This window comes from Thunnus thynnus, chromosome 9, assembly GCF_963924715.1.
Source record: "Thunnus thynnus chromosome 9, fThuThy2.1, whole genome shotgun sequence".
NCBI classification, from domain to species: domain Eukaryota; kingdom Metazoa; phylum Chordata; class Actinopteri; order Scombriformes; family Scombridae; genus Thunnus; species Thunnus thynnus.
Window position 1 is genome coordinate 5,758,436 of NC_089525.1, and position 24,866 is coordinate 5,783,301.

Here is a 24,866-nt window from a genome sequence, read left to right on the forward strand (position 1 = left end):
AGCACACTGGGCTTAGATTTGTAGCCTGCAGCACCCTCCACATGCACAGTGAGTCACAGCCACTGTAATCATTTTCCAGATTGCCCCTGTATAATCTCTTAGCAGCTTTGATGGCTCTTCATAAGTCATACCTGGATTTTTTGTATCATTCCTTGTCCCCTGATTTGAAAGCAGTGGTGCACTCCCTCAACCTCAGGCGAACATCACTGTTAATCCAGGGCTTTTAGTTGGGATAGGGCCATAGTAGGATAGTCCATACTAGGATACAGTTGTCCACACAGGATCTAATATAGCCACTGACTGATTCAGTATACTCACCCAAACTTGAGGCTGAATCCTTAAAAATTGACCAGTCTGTTGATAGGTCTGTTGAGTCGTAGCCTCACCAGAACGTGACCTCCGACAGTGCTGTCTGCAGCCATTACTCCATGGTGGTACCTGTTTGTTGTAGGCGATCATTTTTGGTAAGTCCCGTGGCTTCCAGCTGTTGGGAACATCTAATCTTATGTCGAACCTGGCGGTCATAGGCAATTGCACAGGACGCAGTTTGTGCAAAAAAGCAACATATAACACAAAGAGAGGAGCATGTAGCGAGTCGCCATAGGTTGGTGTCATCTTGGCTCACCCACAGAGCTCACTGAAGCGATTAAGCCTGGAATGATACTCAAGTAAAGACGGGTCCTCATGCATGTCCATGCATACAAAGACTTCTCAGCACCTCAAAGAGAAACATAGGGAGAGCAAATGCATAATCAACATGACTTTCCTTTTATTGCCTCTAGGTTTAAATTACCAGCCAATGCTTGTTTGGGAGATAACATATTTTTCTACTACTTAAGTTTTAAGGTGCTGAGGAGTGCATTCACATACATACAGGATGACAGGTTTATGTGTTTAGTGTTTGAGTGTGTGTTTATGTGCACATAAGGATGCTAATTTCTATCTCAGCAGGAAATCTTTCGCTAGACTTTGGTACCTGTCATTGGAGCCCGGTTTTTCTCATAGCAGGACACACACACACACAAACACACACACACACAATAGTATTGAACACAGAAACAGACACAATAATGATAACCACCATGCTGCAACAACAGAATAACTGAGGAGAAGAACATCACAGGTTACAGGAGGGTCTGTTTGACAGATTTTTTTTTTTTTTTTTATAGAAAAAACTCAGATAAACACACTGTACACTACCTACCCAGCTCCAAACAGCAGACAGACAAATCGATGTTTATCAAACATGTACCTCATAATGCAAATATGATGGAAATGTATATTATTACACACTGTGAAAGAATCAATTTTAAGTTGTTGATTTACTCATATTACATCAGTCTATCAGAACTATTTTTCTCCCCGCTGTGCGACCAGGGCAGGAGAGGTTAAAAAAAGGCCTGTTATAACCACAGTAATGATCAGACCAGCACACCTTGTCTTTATTTTCAATTCTCCTTCATGCCAATGAATATCCGGCAAAACACTTCACATGCAGCATGTGGGCAAACAGGACTTAAATGAGAGTGATGTCTGCAAAGCTTGTGGATGTTAGACTTCATAGAACAGCAGCAAAATTGTAATCTAATCTAATAATGTTAAGCGATGAAATTGATGCACAAATGTGTCAGTGGATTCATTGTGAGTAGTGGCTTTCTCTTGTACCCACATTAGGGCTTCAACAACAAAGGTTTTAAAACCCATCACACTCTTCTTCCTTTGCCATCATAAAGCTGCTTCCTTTCGTGCACCAGGTGCCAAATATCCCATAAGCAGTGTGGCTCTTTCTGTAAATGTCCTGTTGAAAGCCATATAAAACATTTATGTAAAAGACACCCATGTTTAACTGACAAAAATCCATGACTTGAACAGATAGATGAAGCCAACAATGTTACGTAATCCATGCCTGAAAAGTTAGTAAGTTAGCGACTACCAGGTTAACATAGTAAAAAGCATTTAGCAGCTAAGGAGCTAAATATTTCCCAGTGCCAGATATCTAAAAGGAGAGTGAATGTTGAATACACTTGATTTCTGATCTCTATCAACCATAAATCAAGCTTTAATCTCAGACTGAAGACTAGTTAATTGGGGGTGGCTTGTCCAATTTGGGAGAAAAGCCATGTTCCCAATTGGGAAGAAGCTGATTTCAGTGGTTATGGTTCGGGTTAGGGTAAGTCACCAGGAATGTAAGTCTATGTAATGTCCTCAAAAGTGACCTAGGTCAATGTGTGTCTCCCTCTGTGTGTGTGTGTGTGTGTGTGTGTGTGTGTGTGCATGTGTGTGTGGGGGCGGGGTTGTGCTTGGGATCATATTTGCCTCATGCCACTCTAAAATTTATTTCAAGTCAATACGCTTTCTTGGCATGAAACATAATTTTAATATTATTACACAATATTATTATAATATTTTTGTAGAATTTCATCACTATTATTTTTGTTTTGTTGTATTTTTTGTTATTCATGATGGTTTGGCATCATTTTATATGTATTTCTCTGCATAAACAACCCATAATTACTACCGGGTCAACATAAATGACTTTTTTTTTTATGGGCATTAAAAAAAAAAGAAAAAAAAAAAAAGATCAAAATATGTTTTATCGTATTCTGTAGGCCATGGTAGAGGATGTAATGAAGCCTTGTTTTGATCAGAAAAAATTAAAAGTATGTTTCACACATCAATACTTGAAAACAGGTCAAATTTGACCCTAACACAATAGAAGGATTAATTCAATTTTTGTTACTGGGGCATCAAAACACACATCAAACACCCATTTAACTGAGTGCAAATCCTGTTTGTTTTCACAGTTTACAATAATGCTAATTCAAAAATAGAAAGTACATAAAACAGTATAAAAAAAGGCAAAGTAATTACAGTTAAATCGCTCCTTCCTCTCTGCCGTTAAGCGGTCAATTATGTAGTTGGGGGGGTTGAATAACTTAATAAGTAAATGCATAAATTAAGATGTTTAAGATGGTATGTGTGTGTGTGTGTGTGTGAGAGAGAGAGAAAGAGACAGAGAGAGAGCATGTGTGTCTGTAAAAGTGTCGGTTATAAGCTGGATTGTGTGTGTGTGTGTGTGTGTGTTCGTGTGTGTTGGCGTCACAAGTGATGGTTATATGGGGGGTTAAATGACGTTACGTTAGGTAGACAATTTCAGTTGATTTTCATGTCATTTTGACTCATGGGTCTTACATCTTAAGAGTGTGTAGCTCAGATTTTATTTCTTTGGAATTACATTTATCCCTCCATTCACTACATAGATTTAGTCAGCAAAGAGGTGATGTGTGAAAAGAGTATTTGTAAGTGAGAGCCTGGAAGCATATAACCAGCATTCTACTTCATTAACTTTTAGGGTTATTTGAATCATCATTTCAGTGGTCTGAGAAAACATTAATGTTGTTATCATTATGATTATTATGGGTTTTGTGATGTGACTGCGAGGCTCATTGACAAATCCTGAATGTTTCCAATTATATTTAGCCATTAGCTTAAATCGAGCTAAATCTCTAATTTCACATTAAGGGCCTTGTTTTTATGTCTGAGTCATCACTCTGACTCAGGTTTCCTTCTAACTCTGTAGCTATGTTTGCCTCTTTGTATCTCTTTACATCTTTCTTATTTAGGGGACTGTTACATGGAGAAACTTTCACAGCCTGACTGTCCATAAGCTAAACGTTAGCCAACAATAGCCTGCTTTACAGTTTTAGTTCAGTCTTGCTACTCTCATTAACTTTGTTTCCTGCTGCATCAGCCAGCTGTTAGACAAAAAACTCTGAGTGTGTGCTACCAACCCAGCATCAAATTACTGACAGGAAACTTTAACAACTAGCTGGTGAACATAGTGGAGCATTTAGCAGCTAAAGAGTCAGAAATTTCCCTCAGGAGTCGGTGGAGATCAAAACAGACCTAAAAGGAGAGTTTATATGGGACTTACATTTCCTAGGTGGCCAGAAACAAGACTCAGAGGGAATGCTAATTTCTGTCTTCTGAATGTATAAAGACGCACCTGTTAGGTAACACCTAAGCCATATACTTTATTGGGCGATAACATTTTAGTGATGTATTTTCCACTTTTTGTGAAGTAGCTAAAAAAAGATTAAATGCAGCTTTAAGTATAAAATAATCATGATAACACTTGTGATATCAGGCTCTATGGCAGCACTTTAGCATTCTTGAATTCGAGTGACAGTTTAGAGCTAAGCCATCTTGGATAAGATGTACTCAGACATGATGTGAAAAGATATAAATGTTATTTTTACAGCTTGTTGTGCTGCAACATCTAGAATAAAGTATTGCTGGTTTAAGAGATCACAAATAATATGAAACTATTATTCCCTATTTGGATATTTGTTATTTCAGTGGTAAAAAAATAATTATCTGGTAGGTAAGAGATACATAATAATTATGATATCAAAACAAACAGCAATGAAAAAAGATTAGAATAACTCACACAACATACTGCCCATATTTACAACATATGAAGTAACCTGCAGATGAAGGACATCTGAACGCAACTTTATGTGAATAAATTGTGTGAAAATGGCCACTTTTTTAAAGCTATCACTGGTGGTCATCAGGGCATAGTGGTCATACATTTTATTAATACATTTGTGAGTTTATAAAACAAATAGTTCTATTCACAAACACGGCTCATATTATACTATGATGGACTGTGAATGCTACAGTCTATACTAGGGATGTGCAGAGAGCCCAGTATTTGTATCTGTATCTGTTTTTGTTGAGGCAACAAAATTATTTGTATATTTATTTGAATAAAGGTGGAATCCTGTTTTTGTTTTTATTGCGCTATTAATTTTAGAAAATAAAAGTGTTACAATAAGTGGTCATGAATAAACTACCTTACGAAGGAGGTCCCAACACCGAGTCTTGAACTGGAGTCTCCCAGATCATAGATGACTGCGCTGACTACTAAGCTAAAACTTTACTCATTGTCTTACTGCAGACAGACCTCTACCTATTAATACACCCATAACACAGAGACAGCACAGCATGTAACGTGTAGGGAAGAACTTCAAACTTTTTCATTTATTGCCTATTTTTTACAACCTAACTTTGTGGAAAGGAGAAGGAAAACAACCGGTTATGGAGAGTCTCTTGGGAGCACTTTGTGTATGTCAGTAGCTCAGCTTTATCTCTGGGGAACACCCACAACTCCGGGAGTAATGTCCAATAAGGAAATGTGCGTCATGTAGCAGGTGGATGTGACTCCCGTCGTTAAGACCTACTGATAGACATAGCAGTGGAGCAGAGGAGAGAGACTGAGATAGTGATGTAACCAACCTGTGTGCTGGTATTTGACATGGGGTTTTTTTTCTTCCCGAAAACAAATCATTCTTAAAATATTTGTATGAAACAAATATTCATAAACCCCCCCAAAACAACCCACTATTTGTGCTTTGCCAAATAACGGGCACACCCCTAGTCTATACATGTACTGTCAGGAATACAATGAAGTGGTCTCAGAACATGTACTTATAGACATCATACAAAAGTCAGTAAGGGCATGTTGCATATTGTAATATCTACTGACTGTGTTTGGGTGTGTGTTGAAACACATTGCTTACAACAAAATATACTAAATGTTTTGATGGCTTTTGGCATGAGGCTGTGTTGAAAAGTTTACTCTTCCCTCATACTCATTCAATGACTTTCTCTCTTCTCCCTTCCTACTTGTGTCTTCCTTCCAAAGAACTAGAGCATCTCTTATTGACATGTTGTATGCATGGTCAACTCTATGGCACTGGTGAAACGCCCTCCTGTCATCGTTTCCATCCAGAGAGGCCTCTGACCCAGGCAGCAGCCCAGATATTATATGGGTCAGTGGTGGAGGGCAACGGCAACACTTACACCACTGTCAAAGAGAGCCTTCCTTTGTGGTGGAAACAAGCAGGCAGCCAAGCAAGCATGAAAGCTCGCAGAAATGCAAACACACACACGCTCACTTAGTGAACAACAGATGTTTGTGACATTACACAGTGGCAGGAAGGAGCTATTCGGAAATGGCCAGTTTCCATTTTTTGAAAGGATAATCTATGAGAGCTTTCTCAATGAGTATTGTAGAATTTCTTCACTACATGATGTGATTTCTTGTCTACAGGTGGTGAATTTGCACACTTTCACTTTATATCAACCATAATTGTGTTTTGTAGAATTGTTTTAAAATTGTGTTATTTGACTGCAGATGTAGTATATAAGATAGTCTAATAACAGTGGAGTGATTTATATTATAAATTAGTACAGTGCTTGTCCAAAACGTGCCTGTGTGGAATGGGCCAATTTCTCATTACCTAGAGAGAGTTGTGCCCCTCCCCTAAATGCCTCACATGCAGACTATCGGCAGATGCTACAATTTACTGATGCTCCTTAAATGCCTTACATGTAGAATATCTGGAGACTACAATTTTGAGTTGAGCTGAAGTTGATCAGATGAACTGTAGTGCCTGTTCAAAACGTGCCTGAGACATCCTGCACTATGTCTTGAACATACATACAAAGTTCCTGCATGTGAGGAACAGGAATAGAGCTTAACTCTCTAAACTTTTTCAATTCATTCTCTATGGTAGTTCTCATCAATATGGGTGTAATCCCACATCTGACCACAATGTGGGTTGTAATGGCAGAGTGGCGCTGTCTGTATTTCCCCTCGTTGAATCCACATGCAGAAGAAGAAGCAGAAACAACATTGTTTATGTTTATTTATTTTTATATATTTCTGAAAGTGCCTGAGACATACAGCACTAAGTCTTGAATGGACATGCCAAGTTTCATTCACAGCAATGTTACGCAGTTCAATAGTAGAGCTTAAGTCTCTTAAATGATTTCAAGTCATTAACACTATGAATATAATCCCACCTCTGACCACCATGTGAGATGCAATGGCAGAGTGGCACTGTCCATATTTCCGCTTGCTGACTACATGGGCAAAAGAAGCAAATTAATGTTATCAACATGATTTATGAGATATTTCTTAGAACCACTTATCCAAACAACTTTACACATTGACATTGCACTTCCCTGTTTCCCCAGCAATCCGCCTGCCAGGTCTGAAGTAGATCAGATGGACGGTTCTCGCGATATGCGAAGGACAAACCCACATACATAGATACATACATACATATAGACAGAGATTCCTTGCTTTATATAAAGAGATGGCCATTATGTATTTTTAAATTGCTTCAGTGCTTTGAATGGAGTTTTGACTGTCTTGGAAAAAATGTGAAAATTGTGGACAGTGGTGTAACAGCTCACCGATCAATCAATCATAGCTAATCCTTGGAAGAACAATTTTTGCTAGTAATATAAAGCTGTATTAATATATTTTTGGCCAGCAGGGGTATAATAACATAAAAAACATGGCACACAGCCAATACCATATCACAGGCTTATAAAGTTGGTTTGGCCAACTTTTATATCCAGCAAACATAGAGTAATATTAGTAATAGTTTAGAGCAATGTTTTGTTGCTCTGTTTAGTTCTCCACCCAACAAGGTCTGAGTCTGTAAACGCACAATATGTAATATCTGCCGCTAGGGGTCTCTCAATAAAGACAATAACAAAACACAGACTTTAATGACATTGTGAAGTAGTGTGGGATCAGGGGAGATGTTGTTAAATAACCACCATTGTCATCATTGCAGTCAGCTTCTCCCGGTTAGCATTCCTTCAGTGTTCATTGTTCAGGCATTTTTTACCAGGAGATCCTCAGAATTATCTGCAGAGGTCTCCGCCTCTCCAAAACAAACTGATCTGGTGATTAAAATAGGTAAAACCACTAAATAAAGCAGGTTCATGTTAAAAATCAGTGTTTCTCTGATACTGTTTGGCAGACACAACACGTCTGGAGAGGCTGTGATCCAAGCTGCCTCTAACGTTTACTCAGCTTGTTTATCTGATAACTCAAGATCCAGACGTCCAATGACTAAAATCCTTCATCCGGTTAAAAGATATAGTTAAAAATGACCAAAATCTAAAAAGTTTATCATAAAAATATGACTTAAAACTGGATAAAAAATCAATTTATGACAGCTTCTGGCAGACAACCATGACGCCAACATGTGCGCACAATATGATCATCATCCTGTGTGCGAATACTCTTTGGTAGAGGGGGTAAGGGGGATATGACACCATTGACAGGTGACCAAGTGAACATACCGTTACCTTGATTAAAATTATGGATTCCTCTGGGTTTGAAAATTGATTGAAACAAATAGGATAATGTAAGTACACAAGTCAACAAAATATATAACATAGGTCTAGTTGTTTTTAGTCATTTTAATGCAGAAAAGTTACATATTATACCTTTAACTTACCAAACGTTTGAATATATTTATCAGTCAGTGGAGCTGGGTCTGTGTGTGTGTGTGAAAGAGAGAGTGTGTCTGAGAGAAGTGTGAATTGATGTGTATGTGTCCTGCTGTGCAGAGACCAAACATCGGGGAGGGACACTGAAGTCTCTTCAGATATTGCCTGCTGAGATCCAATTTCCAGCTTCACATACACACACATACATGTATTTATTTTCAATAATAGGGCCAATCATGCATCCATTAGATCCATCTCCACTGAATTCATCCTTTTCTTATTAAGTTCTAACTGCTTGAACTTTGTGTACCATTTGGATGATCTATATTCATGTAGAATCTAGAAGTGCCACCACTCTAGATCCTGGATGGATGTACTATTATATTAAAAGGATATTTAAATGGAAGGCTGGTGATATTCATGTTTTTTTTTAGTCAACAACAACTGAAAACACCTCAATGAGCCACAGTATTGTATTGGCAGACATGTTCATCATAACATTAGAAACTATGGATGTGCAGAGGGCCCAGTATTTGTATTTGTATCTGTATTTGTTGAGGCAGAAAAATTATTTGTATTTGTATTTGAATAAAAGTGGAAACAGGCTCAAAAGTCTCAGACCTTAAATTGTATTCATCACCTCATTGCAGACACACCTCTACCTATTAACACACCCATAACACAGAGACAGCACAGCGTATAATGTGTAGGGAAGAACTTCAATGGCAATTCTTGCTTTGCACTTTTCATTTATTGCCTATTTTTTACAACCTAACTTTGTGGAGAGGAGAAGGGGAACAACAGGTTATAGAGAGTCCCTTGGGAGCACTTCATGTGTGTCAGTAGCTCAGCTTTATCTCTGGGGAACACCCCCAACTCCAGGAGTGATGTCCAAATTAGGAAATGTGTGTCATGTAGCAGGTGGATGTGACTCCCCTCGTTGAGACCTGCTGATAGACGTAACAGTGGAGCAGAGGAGAGAGACTGAGATAGCGATGTAACCGACCCCCGTGCTGGTATTTGAGATGTTTTTTTTTTTCTTCCTGAAAACAAATAATTTAAAAAATATTTGTATGAAACAAATATATATATATATATATATATATATATATATATATATATATATATATATATATATATATAATACTTTATTTTATTGTCATCATAGCATTTCATACATTTTACTTATGTTGTATAGCCCATGTAATGATGACAATACATTTTTTAATGATATACATAAATAATGTGTGTGGGTGTGTCACCCGGTGATACATCATACAGTAATTAATTGTATGATGTATCATACAATAAATAATTATTATACAATAAATTAAAATAATAAATAAATAAATAATGACAATTTTACAGTACTGACTTTGATTATAAAATGTTGTAGTAATTCTGAATTAATAGAAAAATGTCTTTGATCCATTTCATATTTGAGCAATAAGGTCATATCATAGTCTATTAATCTGATGTTACGTGATTATTGTATCATTTGAAAACATACCACCCCACAGCCACTAGAGAAATAAAAATAATTATCTTTTATTTCAAAATTCACCGGTGTCAGCTTTCAAATTCAGAAGACTCTTTTATTTTTCTGTCACATGGTCTTTTATTGCATTCAATTCCCATTCAGGTCAGTGAGTTCATCAGATTCTCTTCATAAAATTACCAACCTTTTTTAGGCTTTTATCAAATCTACAAAGAACTGACAGTAAGTGAAAGTGAAAATTCCATAATCATTGTGTGAGACGTAGTTTCTTTTGACATCTTCTACTGTGCCAACTGCATGTCAGTTGAAAGTGAATTGAGACCAGGTGAGGTGGAAATAAAGAGTTTTTGGCAGACATCAAAGGTGCATGTCCTGCAATCCCACAATATGATAAGAAGATGATAAAACAACTTGCTCTGCATCAGTGAATAGATGCCAAATGTATTTTACCTTTCAGATTTTCTTTTCTACTGTCCTACCTTCATTCATTTTAGTATATAAGACACTCCGAGATAAAGACAAGTTGGATTTTTACTCCTGCTCTACCGCTCTCTTCCTAAATCAAAGTCCGTGCTTATGTTTGTTAATGAAGGAAAGTGTGAGCAGCATGCATTTCTGACTGGCATAACCCCAGATCCTGACACCATCACACTTTACACCATCAGAAAGCGAGAGGAAGAAAAAGAAAAAAAAAACATAGAGTCTGTGTGTGTGAAATCAGTCGTAACGAAGCAGGCTGCACAAGACAGCACTGTCAGGGCCCCTTTGACAAGCTCACACCATGGCAGCAGTGAGGGGACAAAGTAGCACCCTCCACACTACATGGTGTAAAATCCACAAAGTGTTATACTGCTGTCTCGTTCCCCGGGGCACTTGTTCTCTGTGGTGGTGTTAATTCTACAGGGACGATCTGAAAGAAAGGTTTGTCCAAGAAGCACAAAGCGCAAGTGGAGAGTCCAAATAAACAAACCTCAGTATTGCTGTATAGTATGGCAGCAGTACGGCAGGGCTGTATTTTCAGCCTAAAGAATTAAGCCTGCTTGCATCTGTCACATTATTAGGGCCCGAGCATGAAAGTGCCACGGTGCCTTTTACACTGTGATGATCCCTGTCATCTTGAGATTGCTGTTTATTCACTTGTCTTTCCACTTTGCTCCACAGGTGGCTCGTTAGCCAAACTGGGAGCACCTGGTGCTAGTGTTCCCAGGTAATAAAGCCTGGCTGCAGCTAGCAGCTTGTTCTCACTCTCCTCTGACTGCTCGTTGCTGCTGCTGATTGCAGCTCTCTGCTCTCAACCCTCCAGTTACACGTTTTGGTTTGGTTTAGGTGTGTTGCCTTAGTTTTGTTATACTTTGCTGTTATGCACCGTTTAACACCCACACACACATCTACCACCCATGCATGTTACATAACTGATTATATTGACATCCACACCCCATATTGTAAGAAAGAAAACAATGTGTCAACAGAAATGATGGTGATCCTTCTCATCACCTCTGCCCACAGCACCAGCAGAAATATTGTGGAGTGAACTTCTTCCAGCCATTTCGTGACAAGAAAATGAAATTTAAAAAAACTGGGAAGAAACTTTTAAAGTAATTTAAAGTAAATCTGCATTTGAATTATTTTAAATGTGAAATTTTAAATATCCTCTCCCGTCCCAGAGGTCATCTGTAATTTCATCTCACCATATTGAAGTGACTGGACATTGGTCAATTTATCATTTGCCTCATTGAAAAACTGTGATTTTTGACTCAAAATGAAGAGACCTCATATCCATCATCTATACTACCCTTTAACATTCAATGATGATACAAAGAAAAAAGATGCAGACATCATATGCCAAATTGAACTTAAAGCTGCACTAATCCATATTTTCATATTAACAATGGATCAGATGACTACGTGTAACAAGTAAAGTACCACTTGTAGTCACCAACCAGAATTTTTACCAAAATGCAGATCCCCTCAGCTCTATGCAGCGTTTTAACAACATTTAACTAATTGTTTAGGTTTTACATCCTGTAACTTTAAGTCTTGGTTTAGTCTCGGACTAATCCTCCTGCTGCAGACTGCTTCCAATGAAAAAGCTCTGATAAGCTCACTGTACGTGACCTGCCCAGCATCAAACAGACAGACAAGGTTAGTAACTAGCTGGTGAGCAAAGTGGAGCATTTGGCAGCTAAAGAGACAGATGTTTTTCTCAGGAGTTGGTAGAGAGCAATTGGAGCTAAAAGCAGTGAACACTGAATTTACATTCACAAGGCGACCAGACACAACTCCAAATGAATTCTACTATTGCTCTATGTCTGCTGGATGTGTAATCGGGCAATTGTTTGCCTTAATAACTGCCCCCAAGTGGCAAAAAAGCAATCATGCAATTTCATTCAACATGTTGTTTGACATAAATGAAACAAAGACAGTAGGTTTTACATTGAGCTGATCTCCAGAATGTTGGCAATGGGTGTCACACACCTGCTATTTTTTTAAAGATCTCAGATGCTGTCATACAAATGTGATGCTACCTTGCTACATTCATGACAAATAGCAAAAGAAAACAATGACAAGCATGGTTGAGATAGTTGTACTTGTGAAAGATGTTCACTGACCTACAGAAATAAAAACTATCCACACTACATTATCCATTCCATCCAGTGCTGAGTCATAGTCGTAGCGCCACCTACTGACAACAGGAAGCCAGACTTATGTGACAAATATCATCCCATTTACATGAAATTTACATGGTGTGGTCTACACATGATATACAGCAACATGATGTATAAATAGTGAGTGTTCTCTAGTGCCACATAGTGGACACAATAAGTGATATTTAAAATCTTTGTGCAAAGTCCAATATTCATGAAAATGTATATCCATGTGAGTTGCCCTCTGGTAAATGATATTATATTACTGCATTAATATTTCACTTACAGTTGTAAGTAAAAGTTTGGGCACCCCTTGAAAAATAACATTGCTGATTCTTTTTTTTTTTTTTTTTTTTTAATTGAAAAGATGTAAACACATTCTCTATGGGAAAAAACAGTATTTTCTGCGAACATTAATGCATAGTTACTTTTCATAAATTGAAAATATATATATATAAAAAAAAAACATCAACGTGGTATGTGCAAAAGTTTGGGCACCCTAAGAGTTGTGAAGTCTCAGATTATTTTTACAAGGTCTCAGACCTTAATCAGCTCGTTAGGCCTAAGGTACGTCATCAATTGTCATTAAGAAATGTTATTAAGAACGTCAAAGCTTTATAAATACTCTTATGACTCTTCGAACCTTGTGCAAACACTCAGCAACCACGGATTCCTCTAAGCAGCTGTGTAAGACTCTGAAAATGAAAGTTATTGATGCCCACAATGCAGGGGAAGGCTAAAAGAAGATAGCAAATCATTGTCAGCTTGCAGTTTCCACAGAGTGAAATGTAATTAAGAGATGGAAGTTTAGGGCAACTGTGGAGAGCAAGACAAGATCTGGAAAAACTGAGAAAAAACCAAGAAAACTCTCGGAGAGAACTGTTTGTATGCTGGTCAGAAAGGCAAATGAAAAACCTTCATTTGGTGGCAAAAAACCTGCAGGAAGATTTAGCAGACTCAGGAGTGGTGGTGTACTGTTGCTTGCACAAACAAGACCTTCTTGGAAGAGTCAGTAGAAGAAACTCTTACCTGCATCCTCATCAAAAATCTGCAGAGGTCTGATACATTTTGGAAACAAGTGTTGTGTACTGATGAAGTTAAAACAGAACTCTTTGGCCACAATCAGCAAAGGTATGTTTGGAGAAAAGAACAAGGAGCAGCATTTCATGAAAAGAACACCTTGCCAACTGTTAAGCATGGGGGTGGATCTATCATGCTTTGGGGTTGTGTTGCAGCCAGTGGCACAGGAAACATTGCATGGGTGGAGGGAAGAATGGAAGCAAACATCACACCATCTGTAAAAAAGCTGAATCTGAAAAGAGGATGGCTTCTACAACAGGATAATGATCCTAAACATACTTCCAAATCCATGGACTACCTCAAGGGACTTTGGAATGGCCCTCACAGTCCCCTGACTTATAACATAATTGAAAATCTGTGGGTAGATCTTAAAAGAGCAACAAAAAGCATTTGCAAGCTGTGATATCTGCCAGAGGGGGTGTTACTAAGCACTGACTACGTAGGGTGCCCAAACTTTTGCACATGCCACAATAATGCTTTTACTTTATTTTATTTTTTTTGTTCAATTTATGACTCATAAAGTATCTATGCATTAATGTTTGCTGAAAAATATTGTGTTTTTCCCATATCCTAGAGAGACTGTGTTTACATCTTTTCAATAAAAAAAATCACACAAAATATGTTATTTGTCATGGGGTGCCCAAACTTTTGCATATAACTGTATGTAGAATTGCAACGGGCAACAGGAAGTGAAGCCTAAATGACACATAATTAATCAAATTATATACACAATTTCCAATATGTCATCTCCAGCACCATGAACTGCACACAGGAAATATTTTACCTGTTCACACAGTGTCCAGTAATCCTGACAATTCAGAGCCGTGTCAACAAACCTCCAGTAGCTGTACCACGGCTGCCGCTCCCTCTGACACGCGTGAATGCGAGGGGCCCTATTCACTGCTGCTTGCAGCTTTAATTGTTTATGTAGCTTTCGTTGTCTTTTATTTTGGTTTTAACATGGAAGTCATTTACTGTGTATCACAGCTGAGGTGACAACAGTGTTGTCAGTCACCAATGAGGTGAGCTACACCGCTAGAAGCTACTGATTCAATCAGTGACAATGGTGATTCAGTAGGCCTATAGTCAGTTCAGTTAGATTTGTTTGTACATGTACTTCAACAATATAGTCTTGTCTGCTAACACATAGGCTGAAGCAAGTCTTACTATCAAGCACTTGACAGAAATAAGTTATGTAAAAAAATAGCTGTGGAAAAAATGAGATTAACCTTTTGATGGAATATAATCCTGCAGGGTTTTGCATCTGCTGTTAAGTGACTTTTGTTATTTTGAAATGAATAAAACTAGTTGAGAAAGAGAATAAGTAAAATATATTACAAAGAAGATGAAGATAGCATGTTGACATACTGTCTGTGTGTATGTCTGACCATTTACAAAGGTGAAAAGCACATTCTCAATGGTGTAAAAATCATCAATCATCAGTTACAGCTTCAAATGCCACACACACACACACACACACACACACACACACACACACACACACACACACACACACATTCACACAGACAACACCCTCAGCTTTGCCTTGCCAAAGAATCTTTTTCCTTTTTAATCAGGAGATCTCTCCTAAGATGACTAAGCCCGTACTTAAATCTGCTGTTCACTTCCGACAGACACACACGAACATGTGCACACTCCCACACACATACATTTAATGCCTTTTGTTTATTTCCCCTCCCACACAGATTGCACAGACTTACGATATGCAGTTTTTCAACCCGATGATCATTTGAGCTTTTTAACATGCACGCACTCTCAGGCTGTGACAATGAGAGTGGGCTCTGACACAAACACATTAAATCAGTCATTTCAACCTTCAAAGTTATATTCACCTAAAATTAAAATGTTTTACACTCCTGCTTTGATGTTTTCCTATTTTAACTTTGGTAGTATGTAAAAATGACAGATTGGTTGTTGACCACTGTTAGACCTTTTTTAGTATGTAAAATATAAATTTGAGGATTGTGTTGACAACATGGCCCAGGTGTCTGGTGTCAAAGCTGAGCTAAAGGCCAAATGTTGGATTGACTGGCAGTCTACAAGGCCTCAACATCATGTATGTATACATTTATCTTGACACAAAAGGCTATGACATAAAATCACCTTGAAATACAATGTGATTTTAGGGGGATGGCTGTTCATGTCTGGTAGCAGTAGTCCTGAGAGACCTAAAGCTTGGAGTTACAACAAGATGTGTGATGTTTTAGCTTTTACCTGGCAAGGTGACAGTGTAGCAAAGCTCTATCCAATTTATCCAAACTTTTACTTGCAACTGGGAGAAGTGGGGCTAAACAAACCAAGTACAGAAGAGCAGTCAAGTAACTTTTTTTTATGCTGCAATATTCTGCTTTAAAAAAACAAACAAACAAAAAAAAAACCAACATACATTTATATACCAAATATTCTTATAATCTCAATCAGTGTTTTGGCAAGTTACTTGAAAATGTTGTACCAATAACTCATGACATAATATTGATTAAAGAAGTGATCACATTATTTTACTAATTGCTTAACAGCAAAAGTAATTGCTACATTGCTACTTGTTTACTTTTGTTAGGGCATAGCTCTGTCAAAGGTGCCTTTTAACAACCCCAGATCCTCTACACACATGCAGTGTTGCCACATTAGCAACTTTTTAGACCCCTTAAGCGACCAAAAAAGCGGCTAGCGACTAATCTAGTGACTTTTTGGGCCGACCTTAATTCCCCTCCTTGAAAAGAGTCGCCAGTGTTTCTCAGTGAATGAGTGCTAATGTGGCTGTCTGGACTGACTGTGTTCAGTGGGCAGGACAGAGCAGCAGCACATTCATTTTTACATTTACATTTTATCATTAGGCAGACGCTTTTATCCAAAAGGGACTTGCAAGTGAGGCAAGACAATCAAGCGTTAGAGGACAGTGACTCCAAAAGAGCCGTGATACAAATTCTCAAGTAGCTGACCAGGTACAAATGCAATGAGAGAGGGCTAGAAAGAAGGTTTTAATTTTTATTTTTTAGAATTATTAAAGTAAGAAACAACTGGAAGAAGACATGTGCATACCATAAACAACAACACCATTCAGTTGACCAATCATCAGCCAGACAGAGATGTGAATGTGCGTACCTGATGACCAGTCACTGATCCCCATTGTTTGACCTGTGGACTCCTTCTCCTTTGTTTTTATTCCAAACAATTAACTTGTCTTGACTATATTTTTTACAGAGTTTACAATAGTTGAGTTTATTCCAGTGTGTTTTTCCAGTTTGACTTCACTTTCCTTACTTTCAGTTTCAAAAATCTTGTATATATGTTGTTAGCCTGTTCATGATGACACAGATATGCAAATTATATAATTTATCATCTAGCTATTTTATGAGCAGGTTTTAGCTATTTTCCACTGAAAATAGTTGGCAGCACTGCACACACGTCACATCGTCTGTATTTAAACACATGTAGAAATAGAAAACAAGACATTGTTTTTCAACAAGCAGCCAGCCTACAGTTTGGAGGTAGAGCTAGCTTAATATTAGCCCTGGTGTTTTAGCCTCTCTGTTAGAAAATTAAAAAAGATGTTTCCAGCCTGGTTATTGTTCACCACTTAATTAAATATTCACCACTTTATTACATTATTCTAGACCACGGTCCATAGAAATAGTCAAAATTAAAACCATAAAACAAGCCGTAATATTCACCAACACTCACATCTCAGATGTATAACGTGTGCAGCCTAAGGTATGATTTACCAGTGGATTCATTATTTCGTTATCTACCTATTCCAATCTGCACATGCATTTATACATAGAAAATACTGAGACCACAGGCTACTATGAAATTAGAACTTATACGCATATTGGTGCCACTGAGCTCAAATCAAGATAAGATAAAGTCAAAGAGCATGCAGGTGTTTGTATTAAAATCACATCAAATGCACAGTAACAGTGGGCCCAGTCACAACACATACAGTCAGACACATACACAATGTCTGCGTGTTTCCATGGTTACAAAAATACTCTTGTGTTCTTTGTCTCATCATTATTGGAGAGATGAGTCTATGTACAGTACCCTTTAATTAGTTCATGTTTAGCTTTCAACTGCTTTTTTTTCTTTGAAACACATGTAAGTAATGGATACATTGAGTAATGGATACATTTACTGCGTATAGTACAGGTGGATAAAATAACAGGAAGAGAGGTCAACTTTTATATTTTCCATGCCTTAGTGTGCAGTTTTTTATTATTCAGGGACATGCTATGATGCACAGATATGTATTGAATTATTTATGTAGTGATGCCTTTGATTTATGTGAATTTCAGAAGATTGATATATATGAATACATGTAATATGTATGGAGAGACAGAACACATTGCTAATTGTAAGGAAATGGCTAATTGCTGCCTCCCTGCACCATTAAATCATTAAAACATGAAAATCATTAAGCTCTCATTTGCCATGCTTTATTGATTGTGAAGGACAGACGCTGTAGGAGAAGACATGATTTCTTTTTCACTTATTATACTGGTTTATTAAGTTTAAACAGAATAGTACAAAATGATTTATAAATTGACAGTGATAGTGTTGGTAAAATGTTATTAGACAAGCCAAAAAGTCTTGGGCTTATTTTGTAGATTTCTGTGTGATTTAATGTTTCTTTTCTCATAATATCAGACAAATTGATTGTGTGATTAACAGCACAGGCAGTAGCAGCTGTGGTTTTATAAAGACAGTTAGTTTCATCTAGATAGCTAGTGGACTTGATTTTTGTCCCCCATAGGGAGGCAGTCCTCACCTGGTAGAAACACACACAAACTTCAGACCAATCAATTATCTGGATAGATATGGACACGTCTCAGAGAAATATGGTGGGGAAAAGATGGATAAAAGATAGATAAAATGATTAAATGTAAGCCAAGGACTGGTGTGTCAGAACACCAGGGCCTTGAACTCTGCAACGGCAAAGCCAGAGGCTATGGTGGTTATGGTGGATGGATATGGTGATGATAAATGTTCCTGGTAAGTTTTATTGTTCAAATGTTTTGCCTTGTTGCTAGCCAGTTTATGGCAAGCTACTTATTTCTCACATTTTACATTAATCCATGTAGCTTCTCAATAATTACCAGCAGCTCGCTTCATGTTAGCTAGTTGGCTGACCACCACCAGCTAACCAGCTCACCAGCCAGCTAGCATAATCTTGGTAACGATAGCTACTCTTTCTGACATAGGGTCAACTAATACTGTCACTTGGCCAATTTGTGAAGACAAGTGCTAACATTGTATAAAGAGTTGTGGACAAGTTTGTGTTTTGTTCGTCTTTCAAAGAATAAACAAGTTGCTTGCAACAGCTAGATTGCGCTAGTGCTTTAATCCCAATATAGTTTTCAACATGCTACATTTTCACTCCCACAGTTCCCTACTTCCTGGTTACACACCACAACAACAAATCTTTACTGACCTCTACTGGCCAAATCTGATATTGTATACAATTACAGATATGATAGTTTCTTTTTAAAAAAAAAAAAAAAAAAAAAAAAAAAAGTTCTCATGTTATTCTTGTTGTGTATAGAGTTGTCTGCTATCGACAACGTCAATGCTGATGCTGAGGTGGAACTATCCCCACCACTGGCCAGCAGCTCGCCTGGAAAGTCTGATAGTTCAGGAACTCAACAGGCCAGACAGGGTAAGATTTGTTGTGCTAGTAGTCTGTCACACCAGACGCTATGCAAGCATTGGGATATATTTACATAACCATCAGGCTCTGACGCCAACTCAAAGTGCAAAAAACTAGCTATCCAGTATGTAACAGCACAAGTGGAAATGTGGGATATAGAACAGAGCCTTAATCCACAACAATTCAACAAGAGCATACTTCATTCCCTGTAGAAAACCACACAGTGAAGATCAGTGTTAATTATGTTATTGTTCTTGTGCACAGGAAAGAGGAAGCGAGACGACAACTCAGAGCTGCTGCAATATTTCGAGAGGGTGGATGAGCAGTTCTAATTAATTGGTTGGAAATAATAAACTGACATTTTTTTTCAGTAAATAAGTTTATTTTGGAAAAATAAATAAATTAATTAATTAAATACATTCATAATAAAATACAAACATCACTATAACAATGTTAAAGTAAACAAATTAGTGCAGTGCAATCAAATACAAGGACTGAACAAAACAAGTAAACAAATGTGCAATTTAAAGAACAAAACAAGTAAATGTGCATTATTTGTTTGATTGAGCCTCCATAACCACCACCATGCACCACATGAGTCCAAGTTGACCATTTGTGTCTGCTTCCATTTTCTGGAAGGCCTTACAATTTTACGATTTTACAGTGTCATTTGGCACACTTTTATCCAAAGCAACGTACATCTGAGAGCTGATACAACACAAGCAGGGATCTAGTCAGGAGAGAACAACACGAGTAAGTGCTATAAAGCTAAGTTTGAGTTCAATAGGACGGAGATGCCAATAGGTTGTGCAGAGAGGCAATGCATAGAGTGCATAGATTGACCCTTATTCAGGTCTCTGCTGTGCTGCATTATGGAGCACAAAAACTGACATACATATATAAATAAATAAAATAAATAAAGATTTTGGCAATGAAAAAGGACATGATGAAATTAATGACTTGGATTTCTTTTCTACATCTCCATAAATCTTTTATTTAGGGTATTTCTGAATTTCTACATTATTGATTTATTTATACATTTATTTATTTATGCAGTTCTACAAGTATTCATTTATTTATGTATTTCTGTATTTCTACATTTATTCATTTATTTATCCATGCAGTTCTACATTTATTTATTTCTACATTTATTTATTTATCTCTACATTTCTTTTATTTATTTCTATATTTCTACATTTATTTATTTCTTCATTTCTTTTCTTCATTTCTGTATTTCTACATTTATTTATTTCTACATTTCTTTTATTTATTTCTGTATGCCTGTGTCAGTATGTTAATGAGGTAGGCGGTCCAAACTTCAGTGTAAAGCCGGATTGGTTACAGAGCAGTGATCGTTTGGTTCTACTACTGCTGCCTTGTCTTGATGTCGGCCCTCAAAGCTCCGTCTGAAGCGGCAGACAAGCTGAGTAACCGCAGCATCTTCTGAAGGACGACACTAATATATGTCTTCATTTGTGATTCACCAGCAGTATTGTTGAACCGTTGTGGAGCTGCTGTTCACTGCTGACTGACTACAGATACTGAGGGGTCATCAGCTAACCTGTGTTAGCTGGCTAGCTAACCTTAGCCTACTATGAAACTTACAGCCTGGTAGAGCAACATATTATTAACTTGATTATAAATTAGATTTTGAATTGGCAAGACCATACTCAATAACTATTAAACCCAGCAAAATCATATTCTAATGTAAATATTAAAATGATCAGCCAGCCATAGTTCTTGAAAAGCTTTGTAAATAACATATAAACTAGTCAAAGGACAGACAGCGATGAAGCGTCTGTTAAGCGTGAAGAACAATCATTTAATGAACTTTAGTTTATAATGAACTGACAATAATGATCATACAGAACAAGAGAGGAACGTTAGTTATCTTTTGTATTTCAGTGCTCACATAGACTTACATTGAGCTCAAACTGATATGTACACATATTTAGCTATATGCAGCTCTGTATTGCACTTAACTCTAAACCTTGCCCACTTTTTAGCAGTGCTTGAAGTTGGCGTTAGTGTTGCAAGGAAACCGGAAGTGTGTACAGCTATGTAATGACTTGGCTCTCTAGCCTGTGGAGGAGAAAGTTGGTTCTTAAACGGTTCACTAGTTGAACCATCTGTGAACTGGTACCAGCACCAGCCCAGAACCAGAACTAGGTTGGACCTGGTGGAAAGGGAATATCTCCAAATCCAAACAAATATAATCTGAAATCCAAACAAAACTTGAAACTACCACAACAGCTAGCAGCATCTTTGCTCAGTTAATGATTCCATAATTGTCACTTTGAGGAACAGAAAAACTTTGTTTGCACCATGAATGCAGTAATAACAGCACTAAATTGCATTTTCTATCTTCCATCTGTCTTGTGCAACCAAAAGATTAGAAGTAATAAAGTGTTGATATTTTCCTAAAGTTTGCCAGAAAAGCACCAGGCATGTCTGAAGTGTTGACAGGTGTTTTCATAATGTGGCATATTACATTTTCTGGTGTGTGTTTGTGTGCAGCTTTAGACTACTTATACTGTTCACTAATACACCCAGACAATTTCCTTTTATTCAGGATTATCAGATATTTGAAAACAGTGTCATCTGCCACTGATATGATGGATATGCTTGGTTTTCTAATTTAAAGTTGGATACATTTAAAGGAGAATATTAATGCAAGATACAGGCGGCTTGGGTTAAATAAAACCATCCTTCATAAAGTTTTCTCTCTCAAACTCTGTACAGTATATTTGCTATTGTCTGAGCATTATATAACTACAAGGACATTTTCTAATATCATTGTGAAAAGCAAAGGATGCCATACAATAAATCTGATTTTACCATTAATCAGCTGTTGCCATGCCTTTGTTTCTCCACCTACATTACTCCATTATTATTATCACAGTGATGGTAATTTCTCTGAACGTAATAGCAATATGCAAGAATCAAGTAACTGTCTGGAAAATTCAGATCATTTATTCAAATATTTTGAACCTATTAGTGCTGGAATCACAACTTGTTCATTAGTTTGAGGGAAATGTTGATGAGTGTAGGAATGGCTACAGAAGTTCAATTTTAGGCCTATTTAATCTCCAGCAATTATTCAGAACCAAAGATATTCTATTTTATTATAATCTTTTTTTTTTCTATGGTTCTTAAGTTTCAAATGATCCATTCACATAACCAGAGCAAGTGCCCCTTTTCTACTTTTTCTTTCTGTGTCTATATGAAAGGGAAGTTTTTATTTTAAATTTATTTGAACCTGCACAAGGACTCTTTAGGAGGTAAATATATAAGTGTTGCACCATTTCAACTAAACTTGAAGCTTAAAACTAATTGTACATCTTACCCTTACATCTTTTAAATCTAACACCTTTGAGGAATTGTATTCAAAAATCTGTCTTTTGATTGGATATTAATAAAGTTTGTCTACCATTTCCTACAGTTTACAATGATAACAGGGTTATCTACCAACCACCTGGTCTCCGGAATATCTGACTGGAGTTCTGCATGTTTTAGAGACTGTGAGTGAGTGTATCCAATTAAGTGCAGGAAATGTGTTTCTTCTTAGTGTCAATCAGAATGTGCCTGTGTTCTCAAATCAAGACTCCACCCAAAATCATGTTATTTTAGTATCATATACTCTGTAGGCTAAAATGATGGCTGTAAAATTTTGCAGTTTTGCCCTTCATGGAGCATACAGGCTGTGGTCTGCTTGGATTGTCTTAACAGTGTATTCCATCAGTGACCAGTTTTCACTGCGAAAACCTTTTTTTTTCTTTTTTGTAGAAACATTAATTATATAATCCATCATGCACACTCAGTATGTTTCAAGCATCCACCAGTTCACCAAAATTTTCCAAATATACTACTTCAATTTCAGTTTTAAAATTTTAAAGAGCAACTTTACAGCTCATTTTAGCTTGAACACCCTTTCTCAACTTAAAAAAAAAAAAAAAAAAAAAAAAAAAACATTCTGTACTTTTCACAGAATTACTGGATTTTCTCTTGAAAAAGTAAAATAACTTCTGTTGTGGAGAATTATATAAAATGGGACCAGGATGAATAGGTACTTTATTAAAGTGATTTTTCTAGCTGATTTTTCTATTCGGAAATAAAATGGTTTAGATAATCTGTCTAAACTCTTAGTTTAAAAACTGATCTGATTGTCTCACCACTTGTGTTTCTTGCCTCATCACTCGATGTTGCTTTAAGTAAATACTCATGACTGCCAGTGACAGCTGCAATTAATGGCTTTGGCTTTCCAATCATTTCTTATAATCCATACTTTAACATGAGCTGGATCATGTATAACATCCTCTCCCTCCTCCACTCTTTTTGTTGTCTTGTTAATTAGCTGCATTGCCAGAAATGGTGGAAAGCTTTCAGAGTCACAGTTAGTTGCTCCAGTGCTCCTCAGCTCCAAGACGCAATCTGTTCCCTTCAACAGAGAGTGACATGCTGCAGTTATACCAACTGAATCTGTCAGGGTACTAATACTGTATATGATATGTAAAAACATAAATTATTTCTTTTAATATGAATTCCTCAGTTCTAGTTTAACAGTACACAAGAACACAATCTGCCACGGTGTTATCAGTAACAGAGACTGATGCTCTTACATGAATCATGGATGTGATACGGGAGCAAGCTGAGAGATTTCGGATGATGTTTGGCCATAGGGGAGTGGAGAAAACTAATTAGCCCTCGTAGCGGACTGCACCAGCTGGGTGGAGAAAAAGTAGGTCTTAACTCTTACGTCGGTCTTAGCTGCGTCCAACTTTGTGATATGAGTTTACATCAAGTGCACCGAGCCTGACTGACCATGGTTGTAGCTGCGCCTAGTCTTATGATGCGTGTCCATGTGAATACACGCACAGAGATGATTATTTCCAAGCAGCACACTTCTATTCAAAGCGCACTCTTACTTCTTTCAAACAAGCTATGGAGGATATGGATAATGCAAACCAAAAGAAAAGGAAAATAAATTTCACTGATAGAGAAATAAGAAAACTTATAGAGTTGTATGAAGGGCACAGAAACAGTCTCACAGCTAAAATTGACAGCACCAACACAACAAACAAAAACTATCAGCATGGAAATCAATCACCAGTGCAATCAATAACGAATGCAATGGTGGACTGCGGACAGTTGAAGAAATGGAAAGATCTTTTATCAAAAGCCAAAAAGGATTCATTGGCTCTTAAAAATCAGCCAAAAATATAATAATTTTTGAGAGGCAGCAGCACAGATATAACTTGTCAGAACAAGACAATGTGTCATTCATGACTTGTCTGCCAAAATGAAACCTCTCAGTCAGCTCACTGTCTGAATAGATGTCTGGTGGATTTGTTCAGTTATGGACGACTCATAACAAGATGCGCTGCCATCTTTGTTTTTCTTTTCTGGTTGTGTGATCATTATTTTTTATTATTACCATGGATACTAGTCTGATTTCCAGCTTACACCTGCTCCATACTAGGTAAAGTTTATACCCAGGCGCAACACATACAGGGCTTATGTCTAAATGGTGCACTAGTCATAAGTCAGACGTAACGTTACACCCAGGCATACGCCCAGCTGGTGCCCTCCACTCTTGGAGGTGTCATGGGTCGCATTCAGCCATATATGTATGATTGATTGATAACCTCTACCCGTG